Here is a 27,025-nt window from a genome sequence, read left to right as displayed (position 1 = left end):
ATGACAACGATGCAATACATTTCCAGTGGACAAATTCAAGTCCCGCCCTACATTTTTTGGTAACACTTTATTTCGACTACATGTCTAGTACCAGTCATTAAAGTATTAGAAGACTGTGTGCTAACACTATATTTGATGGTCCCAAAACAGACATTCTACTGACTATAAATAACATATAACTAATATATGCCAAATTATTCTAACCTTAACCTAACAGTCTCTAATGAAAATTAGTTGACATGCAGTTGCATTGTTACTTATAGTTAGTAGAATGTCTAAAGTGGATTATCAAAATAAAGCGTAACCTCAGTGTTTCACTCAAAAATATTTCACAATAGGGAAGAAAAGACTATTGCAACTTCTGTTTCATGCTGACTTCAACAAAGAAAACGAAGTCATACAAGCACTTTGAACACAGACACATCCTACGTGATTTCGCAATAATGTCATACTTGTTACAAATACGCAGGATGAGGTAAGGACACCAGCTGAAGCTTTCAACACCACTTTAGCCTGTCTTATCACAAAAAAATCATATACAGATGCACTGAGAAATACAGCACACAAAAGCATAGTAGGCTTTGTTAGGTCTGTCATTATCAGGGATTATTATAGAAACAGGGATGGAGTATGTTTCTACATACTAGGCAGATTAAGAATGACCTGCTTTACATGACAATAGCAATAACATTTTATTTCCTGCCAGATTATTGGATTAAATGCAGGATCCCACTTAGGCCATGAACAATGCTTTGAGAACCCCCGACCTGAAAAGGCTTTAGCTCTCCTGAACACCAATGTGAAACTATGCCTCAGATGACACCACAGTCCATTTACTGTCTTTCTGATGCATAAATAATACAACATGACTGAGTCATTGGGCCCTATTTTAACGATCTAAGCGCATGGTTTAAAGCGCACGGCACAAGTGCACTTAGGGCGTGTCCGAATCCACTTTTGCTAGTTTAACGACGGAAAAAAATGGTCGGCGCGCCCAGTGCATGGTCTAAAAGGGTTGTCCCTAGTCTCCTAATGAGTAAGGGGTTTGTTTTGGGCGTAACGTGCAATAAACCAATCAGAGTCTCATCTCCCATTCCCTTTAAAGCCAGTTGAGCTCGCGCCATGGCAGATTCGCAACTTACATGGTGAAATTTGCAAGCGGAAAAACTTCTCTAGCGAGGAAACGGATCTGCTTGTGTGCGAGGTTAAAGTGCACGAGCAGACCATCTACGGGACAAGCCACATTCCACCAAAACATTTTTATCTTTATGCACACAATAATAATCTTTACCTTGTAATCCTTTTATTTTTAATATTTGGCATGTTTGTGTGCTGTTGCGTGTCCCTGTCTGTGTAATAAGCAGAGTGTACGCGCTGCCTATAGGCGCATATTACTAACACGCTCTTTAAATAACTACATATACTATATATACAGTGCTCAGTGTAAATGAGTACAGCCCTTTGAAAAGTAACATTTTAAACAATATCTCAATGAACACAAAAACAATTTGCAAAATGTTGACAAGACCAAGTTTAATATAACATCTGTTTAACTTATAACATGAAAGTAAGGTTAATAATATAACTTAGATTACACATTTTTCAGTTTTACTCAAATTAGGGTGATGCAAAAATGAGTACACCCCACAACAAAAACTACTACATCTAGTACTTTGTATGGCCTCCATGATTTTTAATGAAATGCAGCTCCCCGACCCCAGCAGAACTCATGCAGCCCCACAGAAGGACACTGCTACCACCATGTTTCACTGTAGGCACCATGCATTTTTCTTTGTATTCCTCGCCTTTGCGACGCCATACAGCTTTGAAGCCATCAGTTCCAAAAACATTTATCTTGGTCTCATACACACAGAGTATAGAGTCCCAGTAGTCTTCATCTTTGTCAGCATGGGCCCTGGCAAACTCTAGGCTGGCTTTTTTGTGTCTGGGCTTTAGGAGAGGCTTCTTTCGTGGACGGCACCCATGGATGCCATTCCTCTGCAGTGTACGCCATATTGTGTCACGGGAAATAGTCACCCCAGTTTGGCTTTCTACTTCTTTAGATAACTGCAGTGAACTTGCATGCCGATTTTCTTCAACCCTTCTCATCAGAAGACGCTCCTGTCGAGGTCTTAACTTCCATGGATGACCTGGACATCTCTGTGAGATGGTTGCAGTTCCATCTTTTTTAAATTTTTGTACCACTTTTGCTACAGTATTCTGACTGATAAGTAAAGCTTTGCTGATTTTCTTGTAGCCTTCACCTTTCTGGTGTAAAGAAATTATTTTCTTTCTCAAGTCTTGTGACATTTCTCTTCCATGTGGTGCCATTGCTGACAGCATGAAATGGGAAGGGGTTTTAACACCCTTTTATAGTCAAATGTCTGCTGGACACCTGTGTAATGAATAATTAGACTCACCTGTGGTTGAATTCTTGTTCAATTAGACATTTGTAGTCTAAAATTTAGCTTTGCTCCAGAGACTTTCAGTGGGGTGTACTCATTTTTGCATCACCCTAATTTGAGTAAAACTGAAAATTTTGTTCTCTAAGTTATATTATTAATTACTTTCATGTTATAAGTTAAACAGATGTTATATAAAACTTAGTATTGTCAACATTTTGGAAATTGTTTTTGTGTTCATTGAGATATTGTTTAAAATGTTACTTTTCAAAGGGGGTGTACTCATTTACGCTGAGCAGTGTGTGTATATATATATATATTTCAGACCAGCACAAATGGGCGCAAATGCATTTGCTATTTAAACAACATGGCGCAGGACGTGAAAATGATAACTGCGTCAGGTTGAAACTAGCAAAAATACACTTGCGTCGCGCCTGGTGCCGCATTGCGCCAGGTGTATGATAGGGCCCATTGAATCTTACTGAACAAATGCTGAATCATTCATGTACAAATAAAGGAACTGCCTTTCAAGTCATTGAATCATTCATTCAACCAATTTGTTCAAAACTGTGGTTCATTAAGAAACGAAACAACATAGGGATGGGCAATACCAAACTTTTTTAATGCGATACTTTTTGCTACACTTTTAAGGATACCAATAAAATACTGATTATTTCGTAAATGTAAAAAACATCATTACACTTAAAGGCAAATCACATCTACATGACATACTGGCCATTAATAACAAGTTTATCACAAATGCCAATATGAGCACAATTAAATAAAAATATGTGGACGAATAGATGTAAAAATAATCTTGTATTTTACTGAAATATTGTGATTTAATATAAAAAATTAAGCAACAGTGCATGGCTGTACCCTCGCTTCTCACAGTCATGTGACACAGGCCAGCTAAATATGTCAGGGGTGTTTTGGCACAAACATTAAAAAGTTCTAAGAAAGTGAGGCAGAGACCCATGTTTTGTATTAATATAATTTTAACATTGATATTTTTTTAAAGGTATCTATACCAAATAATGAGCTTGTGAGTATCGATGTGCCCAACCCTACGAAACACCAATACTTTGTATTCGGTTTGCTCGGTTCTGCTGTTGTTTTGTTTGGAATTATTTTTGTTGGAGGGGCAAAAACAAAGTAACTTCCAATATTTTGTCAAAAATGTAAATGACTAAATATTTACATCTTGTTTATTTAACAGTTGTGTAAAAACAAAATGAAAACAGTGCTCTGTGCCAATTCCAGTATCTTATCTGAAATGGCACAAGCCGGCGTAGCTTGGTATAACACGTTACGTTACGTTTTTGTAACAGAGGCATGTATACCTTTTGGACCAGCACCAGACATGGAGTCCGGAGGAGGAGTCTGTGATAAATGTTTTCCTTTATATTATCTATGTTGACTTTATAATACAGATTATAACTCAAACATAATAGAGGAAGTCAGGCAGCAAAGCTCTTGAACTGTTTGAAATGACACACAGTTTTCAGTTGTTGTTATTGTTGTTGTTGTTGTTGTTGTTGTTGTTGTTTTCTCCTTTTCTTGTATGGACAACACATTTAATTTAATGTGTACTATATTGTTACTTATATGTGAACTAACCTCTACCAGCCTCTTCAGCTGTGCTCGGTGTATGCTAAAAGGCTGTCAAGGACATTTGTTGGGCTTTTAAGAGAAGTCAGTGGTTAGTGGTTGTCTTCCTCATCCTCTCAAACATTAGTCCCATCTGAAAGTGTATTTTTTATGTTGTAAAAAGGCGTAAAATGTTTTTTTCTTTCTTTTTTTCATTCTTTTTTTATTTATCTTCAATTGACTTTAAATGGAGCAGTAAAAGGCATCTCGTGGAGGACATTTCAGTGTCCATGAGCATTACTCTCTGTGCGTTCAGCTGCGTGAGTGCATGTAAACATTTTCCAATGACGTTGTGTGTCCATCTTTGAACTGTGAATCCATCTGTGTGTTAGAGAGTAAAACAAATAATAGTTTGCTCTGAACTGCATCACAAAATCAAAGCTTTCTGCTGCAAAAAGACACCTCCGATTGATAAGTCAGTTTGTGGTTGTAAAATTAAGAGTTATTCGAATAAGGCATATAGTATCTGTTGCTCTGCTGCTTTGGTTTAATAACAAATGCATACTATAAGGTTATGATATCATTCATAAAACGATATAAAATATTGCTGACATAAAGGCCCAAAGGAAAATTTCCTTAAGAGGTTGCTCTTTATTGCTCCTGAGACTTAATGAGAGTTCATTAATGTCAATAAAGTAAACTTCTCTTAAAAAGGACAAATAAAAATAGGGCCAAATGAGGCAGTTGTTAACACATAGTAAGATTATAGAGCTGTAAAACGAATGTGAATAGCGTAACTCAGAAATGTTTGAGTGTGATTTTTGATTAGAGACTTTGTTCTTAGTAAATTTGTGTACAGATTGAGAAAATGTTTAGATCTCTTCTGAAACTGTAGAAGAGATGGGAAATTGCTGGGGAATTCTCCTATTTTTCATCTGAGCTTGAGATTTAAGCAAATGTGTCCATTTGATCTCGGTTTATTCCCGTATGATGTCTATCAGAGGGTGATGTTCTCTTCCTCTGAGAGATCTATGACTTCACTTTTGAGTTGGAAATAAAACACAAACAGTCATCTGGTGTGACTGCATGTTCACATCCGCTAGAATTTCAGAGCTTCTTGGTAGGTCGACCACACCTACAGTGGAAACATGCATTTGCTGTCTGACCGCAAGGTCTCCATCTTGGCTCTGAAGACATTTGGAAGCAACAGCATGTGGCTGGCAGATTGACAGTGCTATGCTTTGATCCAAAGTGGTCGTCTGCTTGGCAGGGCAGAGACTGTCTGCAGGATGTGCTGACCATGACCCCTGGCCAGACTTTCTGAATTTTAAAAAATGAAAATTTACTCTTACATATAAACATTTTTTTATATGTAATATTACGTTAATTTATAGATAAGGTCTGTTTATTTTCATACGCGGGCTAATAACATTTGTGTAATAGCAACAGTGTCATTTTAGCAGGATAAAAAAACAACACGTGGATTAATGTCAGTTGCTATAAACTAAACACTGAGTCAATTGTGTGCAGTAATTATAAGTTACATGGCATTTCTCTGTTTATGTTGATACAGCTAATAAGTAAGAGAGAGAGAGAGATTGTGCTCATACCCATTATTTATACTGTGTTGTGTGAATGTGTAGTTCCTCTTTGCCCAGACGTCCCTGCCCAAGAATTTCATTATTCACACTGTCTGACTCTAGACTGACGTTTATTTTTCAATGAAAAGAGAGAAAGAGGGCGAGAGGATGAGAAAGAACAAATATCTTCCCTCCTTTGTTCTTCCAACAGTAAAGTCTGTGACAGTCCATCGGATTTAACAGTGCATTTCATTTTGAAAGACGTTTAGCAGCTCACTCTTTGAGCAGTCAATAGAGAGCAGTGCTAATGTTCCTCAACTCAATATAATGGCAAATATATGGTAAGATTTCTGTGGGACTGACCGTTTCCTATGATAAAATATTAGGTGCAATTTATCAAATTATCACGTCTTAGCTTTGTGAAATGTCAAGATCGATATTCTAATACCCATTGCTCAGCCACGTTGAGCCTTAATTGACAAAATTATAGCATCTATTAAAAGATCACTAATTCCTAGAGAACTGGGCAGGAAATCCATTATGAAGCATTTCCTGTACTCTTGTAGTAGGATTATCAGCAAATATCTATACGTTTACTTAAATATAAGGCTTAGCCCTCCTTAGCATCAGTTCAGCAGAAGTAAATTGGCATTTGTACACTTATTATTTTATCTCACACCACTACCACCCTATGAAGATTTTTAAATCAAGGATTTAAAATTATAGTTGTCTCTCAACCAATATTTTTATGTTGCTTTTTGCTTTAATGGTGCTAGATTGGTGCTCTTTCACTTTCTTTGTACGTAATACAGTGGCCAAGACATTCTGTCTGCATTGCAAAATTTTTCTATGTTTCACAAACTTATGATCAGTGTTGGGGGTAATGTATTACAAGTAACGCATTACTTTTTCAATGTACAACAAAACATCTAATTTACTTTTTCAAATAAGTAATGCAAGTTACTTTTTCACATTGACTGACAGCTCTCCTGTCCCCATGTTGAGAGAAATACAGTAAAGTGCAGAGGTGTTGTCTGCGCTGTATAAACATGATGGTTATTGTAGTTCTAGACTAAATGTGAACATGCATTTACTCATCTCACTTGCACAAAAACATTCAGTATTCCTCAAAATGAATAAAAACAGTGAAATGCAATCTCAGAATTTTACGCAAACATGTAATAATTAACTATATTAAATTACACAAATATACTTTATGTATTTAATCTCACTTTATTAACCAATGTCTTTGCTGCTGACCTTCAATGATCTAATTCAACCATACTAATAAGCAAAAATTACTTTAGATTTAGAAATAAGAGTGTTGAACTTTCTTCTTCTGTATCCTATTCTTCTTTAATCCAGATTGGCAGCACAGCTGAAAGATTTGTCTGAGCTTCGCCCTCTACTGTACAGGCATAAATATGCATTTCCTTCATCCTGAGGCTTATAAATTTCACTTTTGGTGTAAAAGGGCCTTAATATTTGCCAAAAATATTACTTTTTTGTTGTTATTAAAAAACGAACAAGCAAGACCAGCCCAGGTGAGAAAAAGTAACGCAAAAGTAATGTAACACATTGCTTTTCATAAAAAGTAACTAAGTAACATAATTAGTTACATTTTTATTTTAGGAAATAATGCAATATTGTAATGCACTACTCTTAAAAGTAACTTTCCCCAACACTGCTTATGATACACTTTTAGTAAACCAAGCCAGATATGAAGTGTTAATGAATAGTTTCCTAAAAGTGTCATTGTTCAAAGTCTTCCATTGAGATGATGCTTTCAGGAGACTTTTGACAGGGCTTGTTAGATACAGGAGGTGGTTAGTTGGTGAGATACAGACACACACATTCTGACTTTTAAACTGTCTGTTGGGTTTTTGATATATGCTGGCTGCTATTAGTGAAGTTGAGGTTTGCAATCAATGAGAGTTTGCCTTTATTTCTTTTGCAAATATTTCTGTGTGCATCATCAGATGAGTGTTTGATTATTCTTGTCTGTGTTTTATAGTGTCTCTCTTAGACGCAGACCTGAGGAACAGGTGAAATAACAGTCATAATTATTAACCTCAAAACTGCAGTATAGAGGGTTGTATGGGTAACTGAATTCTTGGAATGTCACCCACCTGATTTTCCACTGGCAATGTGTGGCATGTTAGTTGCCACTGATGGTTTATTTAATCTCAAATAGCATAAGGAATATTAAGAAATGAAGAGTAACCCTTATTTTCCTTAAAATCAACTGAAGCAAACCTAGCTGGGACATCAAAGGCTGCAAAGAGCTAAACCCATTTCACACTCCAGAAAAATTGGGCACTGGTAAAGCATCTACTGTAATATAATGAAGCTGTCATTGGAGTTTACGGAATGGTGTAGTTATGGGATCTACCAGCAGGGGTCCAGTTTTCATCTCTCTCTTATTTGTAATCTTAAAGGTATAGATCACCCAAGAGAGTCAAATGGTTTTGACAACATGAAGCTATATAAATGATCACTAAATTTTCATTTTTGGGTGAACTATCCATTCTTTTCATTATTTAATTTTATGTACAAATGTCTTTCCAATCAAATCATGAGTGAAAAAGGAAATGGAAGGCCTATTCTTACAACAGGTCGACGTTTAGCATAATTTGAGTTTTGATTTTAAAAAGTTTTTGATCGGAAAAATGAATTAAATAGACATATTTCCATGTCTCTCACATAAGAAAGGAACAGCAAATATTCTTGATTGGATTCAAGTCATTTTGTAATTCCTGTTTGATTTAGGATGGCCTTAATTAGATCCAAGCTCATTTGTATGATAATGAACACGGCTATATGAACACTGATTTCAGCCGCTAAGAGCGACCATGATCATTTAACTTCAAACAAGGTTTTAAACTTCCATGTTCCAATGAGTTACAAAAGAAATTCAATGCCCTTTGGTGGTATAATAGCTTGCTGTCCACCCTTAAATGTGCGGAAATACAAGCTTCATATCAGTAGCCCGGATGTCAGTAAAACCCTTACCAAAAGACTGACTGGCAGAAATCTCAAAATGACTGACAGAACTTCTGATAAACAATGGGTTGTTAAACAATAGATTCTTCTATGCTGTTTACAGAGCCTAGGGCTGTCACAGTGACAGGTCTGATATCTCATGACACCTATTTCAGTGATATCTGTCAGTTTGTAGGGACCTTTTTCTGTATGCTTTTCTATAAAAAAAAAATCACTTGCATCACATTTAAATCAAAACACAGCAGAGCTTCATTGTACTACTCTTCTAAAAATTGTGCATATCCTCAATTGTACACTCTTAAAGGGGTCATAACATGAGAAATTAAATTTTCCTTGATCTTTTGGCATATAAGAGGTCTGTTTGATAGCTTAAAACATTTTACTCATTAAAAATAAAACTTTTTTTTCTTTTACTGTTTTTGGAGCTTGGTTAAATAAGCTCCAAATCTGGGGGAAAACAGCAAATATATTTGCATATAACGGAATCTGCAGCAAGACATAGACAAATCGTTTTACGTCATCACACCATATTCAAATAAAAAAAATCCATGTCATGACCCTTCTAAAAATTAAAGGTTCTAAAAGGAGGTTTTCACAATGAAAGATCCATTTTAGGCTCCCCTTTAAGTGAACCATTATTTTATTCTTAGGGTAAAGGACATTTTAATAATATGATCTTTTTCCACTATAAAGAACCTTTTGTACAATGGAAAGGTTCCATGGATGTTGAAGGTTCTTTATGGAACCATATATGCCAATAAAGGACCTTTATTTTAGTGTATGCAAGCTGGTTTTCTTTTTTAAATACATCTTCTTATTATTCCAAGCAGAGACAATATGCATATTTGTTGTGCTGTGGATATTCACGTATCAAAGAATGTGGATTCTAGGCAGCTTAACCATAGCGGCAGAAATGAGATTTAGATTGGTACCTGTTTATGATTCCTGGCAGAATGTTTCTTTCACAACCAAAACCCGACATCACAGTGCACGCATGGCACCGAAGGGGGCAAGAAAGGTGACACACATCCTCTGACTGACCTGAACTAATCCGATCCAGAAAGAGCTGAAAGCATTCACTCACTTTTTCTACCCGGCAGCTAGTAAGGGTGAAAATGAGAGAGAGAAGGAAACACAGAGAGCATCCAACTGCTAATCCAATTCCACAAAGAGAATTTCTCAACTGAGTCCAGTTCATGCCCTGTGGTGACACACTTACGACCAATAATTACTTTCATCCAGCAAAGTCATTTTTCAAAATGTGCAGTTGATATGTTCCAACGGGCAGAATCGTGTTAGACGATACAAAATACTTCTGAATAACAACATGTTATATTATCCTTGACAGGCTCTCGTACATGTTGCTTGAAGGCCTGGAATATCAATATCTGTGGTAATATTTCATTAGTTTGTAGCAGATCAGCACTTTACAGTTCCATTATGTCGAATACATACCATGTTTTTAATGAGATTTGGATGTTTTCACACAAGATTTTGAGCCCACAGAATTATTGTACACTTCCCAGAATCACTCTATTTGCAGTTGAAGGGAGTTCATTTCTGCAAGTATGAGCAGTAATAATAGTGATGCTTGCCAAGATCACTAATCATTAAAAAAAATAAAAAATAAATAAATAATGTAAAAGGACACATTCAAGTCAACATAGAAACAAACAGACATATGGCAGGCATTCTTTTGTATCCATATTTGTCATCATAACCTATGGAATGGTAAAAAACGATGACTCTTGACGTTTCAACAGTCATCTAATATGCAACAATCTTGTATAATCATAGCACAGAGTATGTCTAAGTAGACTAAAATTAAACATAATGGGACTGAAATGGGCTTTTGTCTCTATTGGGCCTTGTCATAAAGAACTTGAGTGTTTTAAGCCAGGGGGACCATGCGTCTCTAAGAAAAGCAGTGAGCCTGTAGAGCTTTCAGTTTTATAATGTATTCAGTTGTTAACGCTCTTCTTCAAAGAGCTACCCTTGTGACAATTATAATGAGTACCCGGCGACTTTATAATGCATGCTAAAAACAGTTGCAAAGGTGTGCAGCTCTCAATAATCTCTTAATCGCATTAATGCAATTCTGCTTGTATGTTTTACTAATTTTTATTTTTATTCATTCTCTCTCTCTCTCTGTCTCTCTTTCCCTCTCTGAAGTTAGCAAGCCAGAACGATATGCAGCAAACTTTAACAGGTTTAATAGGACTAAATGCCTTGATCTCGTTAGCATAATTGAGGTTTCTGAAAGGAATTCAAGGATTGTGGCTTGCAGCTCAGGGGCTGTAGGACAAAATTAATGAACCATAAACATGGTAATTCGACGAGCCTCTGGAAATACATATTTTCATGCAAAATGTCCTGCAACAATGTTTATCGCAATCATGTGCTACAATAAAGAGAGGAAACGGGAATAAGCAGAAATTGCTTTTGCTGTTTGCAAGCTGCATGTCATTAGATTGAAGGAAAAGCACAAAAGTGGTTTGCAGGAAAAGCATAAAATGAATGGATAAACTACATTAATGAACAATATGCTTGCTGGAACACAAAGGCACCAATTGTACCACTCTTGTATGGAGTATTTCTGTAAAAATATAAATAAATTAATTAATTAATCCATTTCCTAATTTGCGAAATTAAGATGCTAAAACAACAAAGACAAAACAAAGCATGTGCAAATAGACAATATTATCAGCAGACACAATTCCCCCTATAGTATGAACATCTTTCCAATCTTATGTGCACCGTACAAGGACAAATAAATCACTATTTCTACCATCTTGTAGGTTTCCATCTTGCCTGTTTAAAGTTTTATCAGCCTTTTATTTTCTTCAAAAGAAGCACAGCACTGTAAATCTAAATTTGTACACTCAACCAAAATGTTTTATTGTCCTGATGGGTCTCGAGATGCAGTAAAAACCATTCTTGAAAACATTTCAAACTGCCCCAATGTTATCAGAGTGTCACAGGACACTGGATTCTGTCTTTTCATGCCTGTGTGTATGTGTGCATGTCTCCTCTATCTCTTTGTAAAAGCGAACGGTCTGTGTGTATGTGTTCACCGATAAGGCAGCTTCTTTAGTTCCGCATCCAAATGTTCCATTCTGGCTCCGGTCTGACACCCCATTCATGTCTATTTCCGCCACATGCAGTCAATTAGGCAACAAAGGCGCTGTGCCTTCACCCTGCAGCTGCTGGATCCACTATGGGTCTCTGTGCATGAAGATGTTGTTTCCTTTGAATGTGCATCAAGGGATATGGCCTCTAGTTTATGCTGGTGCATTCGGAAACGGTTGAAAAAAAATTATCAAGAGGAGCGTAGATTTACAAATGGTGCATAGTTTGTGATGTATGCTTTTTTTTTTTTTTTTTTTTACATCAATCTTATGCTGAAACATGCTACAGGAGGTTGATTTCTTCGTCTTTTTTTCCTCTCCTATAACGAAAAAAAAAAAAAAAAACAAGGTTACACAGCATTCAGAGTTTAATTGAGAAAATCTTTTAAATTCCAAATCAGTTCCTGCATTTGAATCGAAATTGAACTAGTGTAGCAGACATGATGCAGAACTGCATTTGAAATTTGAGTATAAGTAGAATTAAAGTCTAGAATTAGTATACGCCTAGGACGAATCAGGTGTGACGCAAGGACGTGCATAATCAAATCTATAAATAACACCTGTGCGAGAGCGTTCACCAGGTTCTTGTTTTCAGAAGCCGCATTGTCTGTCACTGTCTGTGCAAACTGTTTTTCTGTTTTAGAACAGAAGAAAAAAAACGTGTCAAAGTTTAGAAGATGTGTTTTGCCATGTCCCTGCTCTATCACTGGGGTTGATGGACACAAGTTATGTGTTCATTGTCTCGGAGCAGAGCAGGCTCGATCAGCTATCGAGGGCCCAGTCACCCAGTCACCCAAACGTAACCTCTCCTTCTTCCCCAATATTCACAACGAGATCTTGAAGTCATGGAAAGCCCCTTATTTCTCCCATGTTCATAATCCAATGACGTTGGATTATTGTTGGGTTCACTGAACACTATAAGTTGATACCACGGGTAGAAGGTACCAATATCGGGTTCTTCCATTCGGCCTGGCCTTGTCTCCTCGAACCTTTACCAAATGCATGGATGCAGCTAGGAACTGCTGGGTCTTATGGCTTCAGCCGGCAACGTAATACCGTTAGGCTTTCTGCATATGATGCCTTTTCACTGTTGCTATCTCTCTCCTGCATTTGCTTCATCATTAAAGAGGCCAGCCTTGCCCTCAAAGCCATGCAGAATTACATCGTCTTTAGTGGGCAAGGCTTCTGAGGCAGCAGATCTGGCTGGTGAGTCCCTGCACACCATGGCGGTGTTACAGAGCTTTTCTGCTGGATGCCCCGGTCTCACCATCTGGCCACTGTTTGGCGACGCTGTCACTGAAACATCGAGACGTTTCAGGTGGCGAAGAAACAATCCGAGGCGTTCAAGCACTTTATCCCTCACCGAGTCAAGCAGGCTGGTCCTTCTACCTTCATTCATCTTGGTTGCTTCCTGCCAGTGAGTTGTTTCAGGACCCTGAGGTAGTTCCCTCCCCCACTTTAAATGAAAGTGTAAAATGAATTCCTCTTTCAGAAAAGTTGGCACCGTGGAAACCTCTGCCCAATGTCTCCCTTTGGGTTCCTCAAACAGTAGAGTGCAGTTACAGAATTCTGTTCAAGTATCATCCTCGGTGTGCTCCCACTATAGTGAAACCGGAACTAGTTCCGTTTCTCACGCAGGAGTTGGAGTCTCCTCTGAGGGGCCATAGAACGTGTCTTATCATGTCTCAAATCCAATCCGATGAAGGTTTTGTCATAATAGATCTGAAGGATGCATACATTCACATAGAAATCACAGGAAGTTCCTGAAGTTTGCTGTACCAATGTAGTGTACCAATATCGGGTTCTTCCACTCGGCCTGGCCTTGTCTCCTCGAACCTTTACCGAATGCATGGATGCTGGGTCTTATGGCTGCAGCCAGCAACGTAATACCGTTAGGCTTTCTGCATATGAGGCCTTTTCACTGTTGGCTTAAAAACAAAGGGTTTCATCCCTTACTAAAACCCATGCCATGCTAAAATCCATGCCCTTTCTATGTGTAGGAGTCCCTGTTTTTTTGCCTTGGGTCCCTCTCTGGGGGTATGTTACCGTCGCAAGATTATTACAACTGACAATGTAAGGGTTGATGCCCGAGGATTGAAGACTCCAACCTCAAATAGTGGAGTCCATATGGCAGAGGTTCAGCCAGGCGGAAGTGGACTTGTTTGCCTCTGAGGAGTCAACTCCCTATCCCCTTTGGTTTTCTCCCCATCCTTCAGCTCCCCCTGGACTGGATGCCATACTACAGACGTGGCCGAGGCGGCGTCTGTACACCTTTCCTAAGATGTCTCGGTTCCTGGGAGTCCTGGCAAGGGTGTGTCAGGAGGGGCTTATAATAATATTGGTAGCCCCGTTCTGGCCGACCTGAGTATAGGTCACAGACCTTGTGTCTCTCCTGGAAGGCTCTCCTTGGGACCAAGAGGGACCTTCTGTCCTGTGTTCAGGGGACAATCTTTCACCCCCAAGCAGAGGTCCCTGAGGGGTACCAGTTCATAGATTATGGTCTCTTTACTGATGTTATTGATACCATCCTAAACGATAGGGCTCCCTCTACAAGAAAGCTGTAGAAAGCTCTTAAATGGAAAGCTCTTAAATGGCTTCTTTTCTCATCCTGATGTGAGCAGCATCACCTTAACCCAGCTAACTGCCCAGATGGTTCAGTATTGGAGTTTCTTCAAGAGCGTCTTGCAGCTGAACTGACTTCCGCTGCCGTTAAGGTTTATGTGTATTTCAGCTTGCCATAACCAAACTGAAGGGGATTCAGTGGGGTCCTGTTTCTTGTGTGGTGCTAGATGGCTGAGGCCTATCTGCCGACCACAGGTTACATCTTGGGATCTCTCTATTGTATTGGAAGGGTTGTCAGATGCTCCCTTTGAACCCTTAGAGTCAGCCTCTGTGAAGCTTCTGACTCTCAAGGTGGCTTTGCTTATTGTCATTACTTCATTAAAAAGGGTAGGAGACTTGCAGGCCCTGTCAGTCGCCTCATCCTGCCTGGATTTTGCCCCTGGACTGGTCAAGGTGATATTGCACCCTAGGCCGGATTACATCCCTAAGGTGTCTTCCTCACCATTTCATCCTGTTGTTCTTCATGCCCTCTCTACACCACTGTTTGAAACTCAAGTGCAGGAGAGGCTTATTGAGTTATGTCCAGTCAGGGCTCTTAGGATTTACATCCACCACTCAGGCCAGTGGTGTAAATCTGATCAACTGTTTGTCTGCTTTGGAGGGCGCAACCAAGGTTCTGCCGCTTCCTAATAGACCATATCTCACTGGGTTTCGAATGTGGCTACTTTGGCCTAGGAGGCGTGCAGGGTCACTTTGCCTCTAGGAGTTAAGGCCTGTTCTGCCCAAAGTATTGCTGCTTCCAAGGAGCTAGCAAGAGGGGCATCCTTAGGCGATGTTTATGCTGTTGGAGGCTGGTCCTCCCTGCACACATTCATCAGGTTTTATAGTGTGGATATGGAGTCAACCCCATGGTCTCAGGTCCTCTCGGGGTGAGTCCACAGCCTGTATGCAGGCATCCGCTCAGTAGTTTTGTTGTTCACCATGACACACCGTCAATGTTCCCTCAAAAGGGAACATCTCAGAGTTATATACTGTATATAACCCGGTTCCCTGAGAATGGAAGAATACAATGCATTCTGGGGTATTGTATTCTTCCAACCAGGTCCACAAATGTTCCTGTATTGAGATTTATTATTATTATTATTATTATTATTAAATCAGTAAATTTCTCTTCTTGTCATTCCAATTCAAATTCCATTATATGGATTGAAAGGAATTTCTTTTACATTTTGTACAACTCTGTTTTTTTTTTGTTGTTGTTGTTTTGTTTTTTGTTTTTTTATGTAACATCTCAAAACTGAGGATGTCATCTGATACTTTCAAGAATTTTCCAGCATTTGTTCAGATTTTTTCCACCCAAGTTGAAATTTTATGTAATCAGCAGTATGTGTACTGCCCATGTGTCTGGAATGACTTGAATAATTACAGGTGAGACCTGGTATTCAACTTGGCTTTAGTTTACCAGTAAAAAAAAAAAAAAAGCAAGAAGAGAAACATCTGGCTTTTTCTATTTCTGTCAAAGAGACTGCTCATTTGGCTGTTTGACACCACACCTGAAAATATCAGTTGGAGGGCTTAGATGGAGTAAGAGTGAGATAGAGAGAGGGATGGATGAATATCTTTTGCACTGCTGGAGAGTGGAGTAATAACAGTAGTCAGACCTTCAGAAAGGTACGGTTTTCCACACTGCAATTTCAGGAAAGTAGCAAAATACTCTTAGAATCTGAATGTAAAGTTTTGAAAAACACAACAAAAAATACAGAAATTAAATGATTTACAGGATTTAATGAATTCCAGATCCACACTATTATGCTCTATTGACTACATTGTACTAGTAATTATTATTATTATTATTATTATTATTATTATTACTACTACTACTACTACTACATTGTGCATTTTAAATATAATTTTACTTTATAATCTTTATAATCTTACTAACTATAATCTTACTTTACTATATACTAACTTTATAATCTCATATAATAACAACACTAAATAAAGAATGCCATAAATAAAAATGTATGTACACAACCTTGAAATCGGAGTACAGAATGAAGGGAGACTGATGTCTGTAACCACATGGGAAATGTTCTGTCAGCCTGCAGCTCATATGTCAGTCTGCGTCCTGTTTTTACAGGTGTTTTATTCAAGGTGGAGGATGAGGTGATGGAGGATGCTGCACAGGGACATCAAACTCTGTCCACCAGCACACAGTGGCACAGTGAAATGCTCACAGGGTCTGCCATCTCAAATCTCTAGAGATGCAGCACAAGGCTGAGCTGTTTCAAATAGATCAAATTGATCTTCAGACTCTCCAGTCCTTTCACACACACATCTTCACTGACTGATGATTGCAAAATGGACACTCAATTATACTATCATATCTCACTTACAGTAAGCTCTTCATGTGCTGTGTAGTGTGTAGTATGACAAACTCTCAAAGAAAGTGAGAGCAATCTAAGTTTCTTGAAAATGTATTATGCTTGCAGAAATTCGAATTTAATATTTAGCAGTTCTTGACTTTTTAAGCATTGTTGGATGTCCTTGTATAGGCCTAGTAGGAGTTGGCCACAGAAGGCACAAGGCATGTGATGGTATCAAATTTTCATATCATGATAATTGCTGAAACATTTATCATGGTATATGGTAAGCCTTTCACGATCATGAATTTTGTGCTGATGTGCAATCTGCTCCTGGAGATCTACCTTCCTGCAAAGCTTAGCTCCAACCCTGATCAAACACAACTGAACCAGCTAATTAAAGATCTTCAGGAGCACTTGATAATTACAGACAGGTATGTTGGATCAGGATTGGATCTGAACTCTGCAGGTAGATAAATCTCCAGGAACAAAGGCACCCCTGGTGTAAGCTTAATACATTACTTTTTTTTGGTATCGTACATTCATAGTTTTTACATGACGTCACACACTTATAGGAACGCCCATCTGGAGGGATTTTTACCAGGTTTGTACAAAGTACTAATGAAGTAAAATAGTAATATTAATAGTAATAGTAAGACTAAATTCAATATACACCTTATTGATGATGCATACATGTACAGGCAAGCAGATGAACCCAGAATATTAACGGAACACACAGTTTCTCATTAAGCATTTTACCATAGAAAACCATTATAAAGAAAAACACTTAAAGGGTTTGTTCACCCAAAAATGAAAATTCTGTCTTTAATTACTCACCCTCATGTCGTTCCACACCCATAAGACCTTCGTTCATCTTCAGAACACAAATTAAGGTACTTTTGTTAAAATCCGATGGCTCAGTGAGGCCTCCATTGACAGCAAGTTAATTTACACTTTCAATGCCCAGAAAGGTAGTAAAGATATATTTAAAACAGTTCATGTGACTACAGTGGTTCAACCTTAATGTTATGAAGTGACGAGAATACTTTTTGTGCGCCAAAAAACAAAATAACAACTTTATTCAACAATTTCCTCTGTTCCGTATCAGTCTCCAATGCACATTCACAAGAGCACCACGACACATGTGTAGTGAGGACGCAGGAGCTGGCGTTTTGACAGATGACCCAGAAACGCAGGGCTGTGTTTACAAACAGGAAGACGCACGCTCGACATAAAACAGTTCATAACTATGTCTGCAGATTTCGACACAGAGGATGAATTGCATTTTTTTTTTTTTTTTTTTTTTTTGCACAACCTTACTTATTCGAACCAGAATATACAGAGAACAAACTAAAAGGGATGAAAGAGGCTGCAACACAACCACAGCCACAAGCTTCTAAAAGACAGAGAGCAATGGAGAGCTGGTGGTGTAGATGTCATCAGTGCCAAGCAATGCCTACTGAACAGGAGAGCGTGTGCTGCATCGATTGTGATATTGTCATGCCACAGCTTGAAAGCTTGGATAATTCAGACGATGAGACGACACATGTATCTCGCATCACCACACACGTACGTCGTGGTGCTCTCGTGAACGCATCGGAAACTGATACGGAAGAGAGGAAATTGTTGAATAAATTCATTATTTTGTTTTTTTGGCACACAAAAAGTATTCTCGTTGCTTCATAAAATTAAGGTTGAACCACTGTAGTTATATGGACTGTTTTAAATATGTCTTTAGTAGCTTTCTGGGCATTGAAAGTGTAAATTAACTTGCTGTCAATGGAGGCCTCACTGATCCATTGGATTTTATCAAAAATATCTTATTTTGTGTTCCGAAGATGAATGAAGGTCTTATAAGTGTGGAACGACACGAGAGTGAGTAATTAATGACATAATTTTTATTTTTGGGTGAAATAACCCTTTAACACACTGCGTTCATATTCTGGGTTCATCTCACCTGTATATAGTATTCATCATCAATAAGGTGTATGCTGAGTTTGGTCTTTTAATTTGTCTGTATTAGTACATTAAGGCTTTAACTTTAAGTGTTTTTCATGTTAAGCTGGATATGGAGCACTGGTGCCCAAAACTTGCATGTTATTGACATGTTTTTGTTTTTCTACAATAACAATAAAATGTATAAATTAAACAAATGTTTCAAACAGATTAAAGTGCAAAAAAAAAAAACAACTATAAACAAGAAATAATAAAGAAACAGAACATTTTCAACCGATATCTTTTCTGGGCTGGAATGTTTTAGTGCAGAATAAATTGTAAAAATGTATGGCCTGGTTTCACAGACAGGGCTTAGATTAAGCTAGGATTAGGCCTTAGTTCAATTAGGACAATTAAGTAGCCTTAATAAATGTGCCTTAGAAACAAACATTACTGGTGTGCATCTTGAGCCAAAACAATGGCAAGGAAGTCGGTGCAAGTTGCTTTCAGTTAAAACAGTTCAAACATGCATTTTAGTCTGGGAAACTTTGTCTGTGAAACCGGGGATTAAAAGTGTAAACAAGTGTTTGGTGTTGATTGATAAACACTATAGCAAATACAAGATTCTGAATGGCTGTTATAAAATATGTACATTTTCAACACAGCATACAAGCAGTGTTGTAAATTCTAACCAGTTGCATTCTAATAATCTAAATAATTCAGGTAAAGAATCAAGCAATCTAGAATTATTCACTGTATTTTGAAGTATGGTATGTTTGTCCACTGCAATATTACCGAATATCAGCACACACAGCAGTTGTAACAAATGATGGGACCAAATGGCGCACAAACATGGCGCAACAATATTAAAATGGATTTATTTTATTTACTTTTAGTTTTCATTTATTTTCCGTGATTAAAAAGAAAAAAAAAATTAAATGGCACTTCCTGACAAAGGTGTCGACACCTTTTATAAAGTGTCTGCATGTTGGCTGTGAGTGTTTCGCTGTGGCTTTTGACTTCATGCCTATTACATGAACTAAAAACACAATTATGTGTTATTACTCAAAGTAATTTTCTGCTAGCATCTTCACTTCCTTTGTTATAATGCTCTGTAATGGATTTGTACAATTGCATGTTCATTTGTGATGAATTCCAAGACTGTGTGGCATGATTAGAGCATTGTTCTAAATCCAGTCCATCACTTCAGTCGCATCCAATGGAATCACATGACTCATTTTCTAATTAACTCTGGGTTAATTGCCTTCAAGGACACACTGCTTGCAAGCTGTTATGTACATGAAATGGTGAGGATATTTTGCCATGGAAATGCTGGTCATTGGTTGTGACTTTGCATTGATGGCAGCAGCCGCTTGTTAGGAATTAATTGCTAAAAAGGTTTGTCCAGATGCTTTATAATACACAGAAATGTAAATGATGATCGCCACAGCGCCATAATGTTGTGGAGGCTCTGATGTGTGTAAAAGAAGATGCCACATCAGTCAGGAAGAATTTAATGGACTTTAAAATGTGTTGAGTTAACATGTTCCTTTGAACAGAGAAGAAGGGTGCTGACAGAATGCTGTGTTATCATTCAGGCTCCTGGCATGGATATTGTGCAGTCACACTTTCAAAGGGGTAGTTCACCCAAAAATTAAAATTGTCATAATTTTTTCTTACCCTTTCCAAAGGTCCTTTTTGTCATTCTAAGCCTTTCATTCATCTTTAAATACAAATAAAGACATTTTTAATTAAACTTGAGAGATTTCTGTCCCTCCATTGAAAGTACATTCACCCCAAACTTTGACTTTGATAATGAATAGATTGTAAAAGAAATCCAGATGAATTGAGCAGTTTAATCCATTGCTTTATATGATGAACAGATATAAGTTAGGCTTTTATTCAAATATTAATCAACACACATACATTGAGTATGGTAAACAAAAGCTTAACCATACTCAAAAAAAGTTATAATAATAATTATTATAAAAATGATAAAAATATCTTAATTTGTGATTTGAGGTGAACAAACATCTTATGGGTTAATAATGACTGAAATGTAACTTTTGTGTGAATTTACCCTTGCTATTATTTTTGCTAAAAAATATTTTATGCTTTTGCTATTGCTATATTTATAATGGATTTTTGAAGGTCATGTTGGAGAAGATCTGGGAATTAATTAGGTGTTAGGAATTAAAAAGGTCATTTGGGTTTACTAGACATCGCATATATGAGCACTCTAAGATGGTGAATGTGCAAGGAGGGCAGTTAATAATGCATTAAATATTGGTCTGTTCCTCACACAAAGCTGGTATATGGACCATTCCTACTATGCAGAACAGTTTTACATTTATATTTTAATATACTAGATAAAATATTGAACCCACAATTTTTAGATGGAAATCTTGGATGAATTTTGTACATTTTTAAAGATGGAAAACCACCTTTTGTCACAACGCATACACGTGGCTTATTTTCCCCCTTTTTAGGAATTTTGACAAGAAAATTGACATTTTCAAAGTTTTAAAATGTATATTGACTTCAAACACAAAATATCTTTTTGTGCTATATCTTCATTCAAATCAATTTTTTTAAATAAAGAAATTCCAGAGATAACCCATGCTCAAAAATATTGAAATTTTAATGTGGCCTTCCTAAACTGTCACAAAATCTCTGACTATACCTTTCTGAGGAGTCTTTACATTTCTCTTTGGAAACTGATCAAAGTTATTTTGGGCTTGGTGTGTTGGGTGCTGATAAACCAAGAGCAGAGCATGAGAGGTGGAGTGCTGTGTCTTAACCTCTCATTACCCTCCTGACATCCTCAAAGAACTTCATCCTGATAACCAAACACAACTAATGAGCCAGCAGAGCATCAAAGCTAATGTCTCCTCCTTGATCCGCTTGCTCTTGTCTCTTTATTTCTTTGTCTCGATCCCCACTCACCCCCTTTTTTTCTCTATGCGTGTCTATCAGCAAATGCTGGAGGATAAACAGGACTTCCAATCCTGCAGCTGCCATACTGAGTGTTGTGATGCTTCTATCAAAAACGTGACTGACTCTTTTATAAGGTGGAACTGAAGTGAGCCTTATGATTCGATTCATATATGTACATTTTAAAATATTAAGTAAAATGTTTTATATTATAAACAGCATTGCTTCCTTGGCTACAAGTGTGTTTCAGCCTAAAAATATCTGTCACAGTGAACGTGCATAAGAGACATGCTACATAAATTATAGGAGTACCCAGATGCTAATTAAAATAGTGTTCCATCTCCTCACATGTTTGCAATTTGACAAGGGCTCACACTTCTGTTAGCAACTGTTTAGCAGTATAAAGAGACGGGTGTTTTTATCATCAGTTTCCTTGATAAATGAGAAAGCTGCCCGAAGACAAGGTACTAAGTGCGAAACTATTATTTATATCTCAGAAGATCTCATTCTCAGGTGTACATAACTCATAAGAATCAACTAAATTAAAATCCTTGCTTTCTGCTGTTTAGTTACGTCTAGTAAGTTTTAATATGGACCACCATAAGAATTAAAAATTGCTTTTCTATTCCTGAAGAATAAATAGACATAATTGGTCAAATTATGTTATTGTTAATGTAATTTTTGTTTACTTTTTAAACTAATGAAGTGCCTTGTTTGTGTGATGATTTCTTTTGTTTGTAATTCAGTGAATTCCACTCTCGTCACTCCAATTTAAATCCCAATGACCTGCGTGTTATGACCAATTCAATTCCAATTGAAACTCATGAATTGAAAACGAGTGAGTGAAGCAGATCAGTTTATTGGTGGTGCTCTAGGTTTAATTTGATTCAACCATGTTCCGTGGTCAACATCCTTGTTGATCATGGAACAACATTCCTGTCACCCAGTTAGATTTTAGTGTTATGGTTTAAGATTAGGATTAGGGTTTAGTTTTAGAGCTGGGGATATTGCCATGAACATCATTTACTTCTGATTGCAAATCTAGATTATGGATAGATGCAGGACTATAAATGTTGTTTTGTGTGGTACTGTTTCTGTAGGCAGAAGATTAACTGTCCATGTGAGTTAGTTTGTACATAAATGATTTGAAAAGAGGCCAGTGAATGTTAATGTAAAACAACCTAGAATATGTATACTGACCTTTTGGGAACATTGAGATCTCTGTGATTATGATCAATCCATTCTACATATTAAAACCACCATTTGATGTTTGGTTACTGCCAGTGATGGGTAGATTACTTACTAATTGTAGGTTACTGATATCCAAATTACATGACAACAATTGTAGTTAGTAACGTAATCCACACAGAAAACTGTGAATGTAATTGTATTATTATTATTATTATTATTATTAATTTTATTATTGACCTAACTTATTAACTTAAAATCTTTGCATGTAAATATGAAACAAGGGAGGCTGTTGACCTCCCAAAACAGATTCTCTCCAGTTCATCAGCGTGTGTGTGTGTGTGTGTGTGTGTGTGTGTGTGTGTGTGTGTGTGTGTGTGTGTGTGTGTGTGTGTGTGTGTGTGTGTGTGTGTAGTGTTACTTGTGAATGCATGTTCATGTGTCTCTGTGAGTTTTTTATTATTATTATTTTCTTTTTTTAAACTTATTTGTTTACAACTCCTTATAACACAATCCCTTTTCATCCTCTCAGGGCCTTATCCAAAACCTGGTGGAGAGCTAGGCTTAAGTTGACCGATCCCTGCTTCGCTCCTCCAATCAATTTTCCAATACGGCTGAAGCAGCAGCACCCCGTCCGAATTCACACGAGGAGAGATTAATCTGTGCCACCTGCTGATACAGAAGCTAGGTTTGCGGGAACTTGTATTTAGTACTTTCTCTATTACATTTCTCAAAGTGTTTTTCATGATAACAGGTGCCTGTGAGATAAGAGAGACTGAAAAATAATCATTTGTTCTGAGGAACTGGCAAATTGCTGGCAAGCGTAAGAGGTTAGTGTTAAAAACGGGGCTGATGTTTTTAGAGCACGATAAACTAGACTGATTTAACAACACCATAACAGTCTTTGACTCAAAGCATATAACTGAACTTCAGTAGGTTTTTTATTTATTTATTTATTTATTTATTTTATAGTGTTGCCGATTATTTCTGAAATCTGCCGTTGTGCCCTTGAGCAAAGCCACTTAACCTCAGGTTGCTCCAGGGGTTTGCCCCTGTAATAAATTCATGGCATTCTTCTATGGTGACATTGTGTGAAAGTCGTGGAAAAGAATTGCACCAGTCCTAGGAACCTGTAGTCCTCTATCCTGTATACAACCCAGACAAATGTGTGAATCTGCCTATATTTCAGCAATACTGCAATACGCTATTTAGAGCATTTTAAGCACCACTCACTGTATATTTCATTTCCGAACTGCCATGATGCATAACAACCAACATAATAAAATGTTGCCACAGTTAAGTTTAACTGAGAAAATTAAGCATGCTATTTAACGCCACTCACTGGACATTCCGCTTTAAAAGTGCCATGAAACATGCAATGCAATATCTTTACCCACAGGGTACATTTGATTTCATGACACTAGGCTGTTTAATAAACCAATTTGTGCCCTTTTCTATGTAGTTTCAATGAATGAGGACAAATGCCCTCACCCCCCTAATGAAGGCTTCATTCCCCCAAAGGACATCAAAAACAATATGTTTGGGGGTTCAGAGAAAATAGTCTACCCGTAATATGAAGCTTTACCTGTAAATATGAAGAAACATTTCTAGCTCTTTGTAGTTGAATTAAATAGGCTATAAAAACCCGTTCATTCAAAGATGTGCATTTATTGCATGGATGAAGAGCATGTGTTTAAAGTGAATATACAATACACAGTTCAGCTGAATGATAACATTTGCCCTCTTTAATGCTGTTTAATTGAATGTACGAAGCAAACTATTTGCTGAAAATATCCACAACTTAACAGCACTGAAATAGGAATGTAATAGTACTGTACATGTAATGTGTAATGTGTACTTCCTACATACATACAACAAATTAGGTTTCCGGAGCGGAACAGGGATGGGGAGTCTCAAGGTGATGTATTCGGCATGGGCGTTGCTTCTGACGACACACTTGGATGTGGGCAGGGTTGGATGTCAACTGCAGGATGCAGCAAGACCTACTTGCTCTGAATGGATGGTGGGATCTTATGCTTTGAAAGCAGAGCCGATCCTCCCTATACGCAAGCTACGCAAGTTGCGTAGGGCCCCCGAACCACCAGGGGGCCCCCTTGCTCATCAGTATATAAAATAAACATGACGATAATTTACCATAACGTGAATATTTCTTTATAACATGCAAATACATGTGTGGTGTCTATTAAACATTGATGGAGTCATGTGGAAAATTTTAATAATGATTTATATTTATTCAATAACTCGGACATCATGCAGTGCGAGAGATAGGCCTAATAACAGGTGTCTTGACATGGCTATGGCTGCAAAACGAAACTTCTGGAACAGATAAAAAGTGCAAAGAATGAAGAAAGTATGTATTTTTGAAATATTTTAATTTCTTATTTAGTCTTGACAAAGCAATAAATTCATAAGCAAGTCGTAAAGCAATAACTCCAGTCCAGGTCTCCACAGAAATGCCCCATGTTGAAATGTAACTTTCGGTTTGTGTTGGTATACACATCAATAATCAAAATGTTCTTATGTGTGGTTCATAAGAAATAAACATTCATGTTCAGGATTACACGCTGTTGTGTGTCTCAGGTACTTTAAAAACAATGCCCATTAATCTAAAATTAGCTCATACAGAGAATTATTGATGTATTTTCGTATGTCTATCTAAGCCCTCTTCACTCTAAAAAAAATGCTGTTGATTTGGGTCAAAATGGACAAACCCAACCGTTGGGTATTTGATTAAAATATGTAACCCAATGATTGGGTTTGTCCATATTCGACCCAAAATTTGGGTTTAGGGCCCCCGGAAGTGTAGGATTGGCACTGTTTGAAAGCTAGCTTGCTATTGCTAGCCTCTCCGAAAATGACCTACCCTACCTCTAAATCACATATTTTTAATTTTCGAGTAAACTGTACTTAAAAAAAATAAATAAATAAATAAATAGATTGGTGCTCATATTTCACTGCAATCAGTCCTATAAATGCTTATCACGTGTGAGTTATTTAGGTCTGTTGCAACTTTTGCCTGGAGGCTTCGTTCTCTGACAGCTCTCTAAGAGGCTTCCTACTGGTTACAACACTGCTATTCTGCTACCAGGGAGATCACCATGGTGATCATCACAGTGTCAGCGACAAAGTCTTTTGTAGATGGGGTGTCAGAGTACAGTCAGCTCCTTTCAAATAGAGGCCTGAAAATTTAAAGTGACACCGTGTTGATGGAACAAATGGACTTGCAAATGTGAAAATTTCATTTTGGTGTGCCAGGCTGACAAGCAGCCAAGAAACATCATGTTAGGATGTTTTAACAGAGCAGAGAGTTGTATAAATATTTTAAGCTGCAAGCAGAGTCTCTCATTTCAGAGAAAATTATTTTTAAGATGTTAAATTACTAGCACATTAAGGCGATTTGCATTTATTGTGACTAACTGGTCTGGGTGGTTCAGTCTAATGAGAAAAAAGACATTTAAATTGGATGAATTGCTCAAATTTTGCAAAGAAAACTGCAGTGATTTCATAGTGATTTTTTATCAAAGAGGAAATGACCCATTTCTTCAGAAAACTTTTGTTGCTGCTGTGGTAATTGGCCTGCACTGTAAAAATTATTTTATGGTGAAGTAAATACTACAGAAAAAAACAAATGTAATTTTTACATGAAAAAGTTAGTTCAGGCAAGAATGAAAAAAACTAAGTAAATTCTATATTAGTGTTCAATTTAAGCTTGTAGAAATTAAAGCGTAAATATCAACATTATAAAATTAAGTAAAACTACTCACCTAATTAATTAATAATTAATGAGGTCGATTTTTTGTGGTTTTCCAGCTGTTATTACGCTGTTTTATCATTGCTTTTGTGGTTATGTTTAGTAACTTGCCATTTTGTGATATTTTGAGTTCATTTTCTACTCAAAATGCTACATTCACACTCAAAACGATCCATTGAATGTTATCATCAGTGTGTACTGTGTACCAAGTACTGAGGTCTCTCTGTTCAGGTACTTCTAATATGAAGATATATCTATTGTATTATTTTCTTAGATGTTTCTAAGTAAAGCATACACTTTAAAAGCATGATTTAATTCAGTGTTATATTGTTTGACTAAAATCTATTGCAAAAGAAACTTCAACAAAGTAGAAATTACTCAACCTTTTACTGCCCAAGTTAAAATTACTTATTTTCTTTGTTAATTTTACTTATTTTAGTTAAGTAGACTTACTTAATTCCATATTTGAAATTTACTTAAAAAAATATGTGTGCAAAAACTTGCAAAAGAAAAATTAAGTAAATTTTACTTAGTTTTTTACAGTGTGGTTTACAACTCTTTAGAGCTG

The sequence above is a fragment of the Ctenopharyngodon idella genome, chromosome 1, assembly GCF_019924925.1.
Source record: "Ctenopharyngodon idella isolate HZGC_01 chromosome 1, HZGC01, whole genome shotgun sequence".
NCBI classification, from domain to species: Eukaryota; Metazoa; Chordata; class Actinopteri; order Cypriniformes; family Xenocyprididae; genus Ctenopharyngodon; species Ctenopharyngodon idella.
This window is presented reverse-complemented; position numbering follows the sequence as displayed.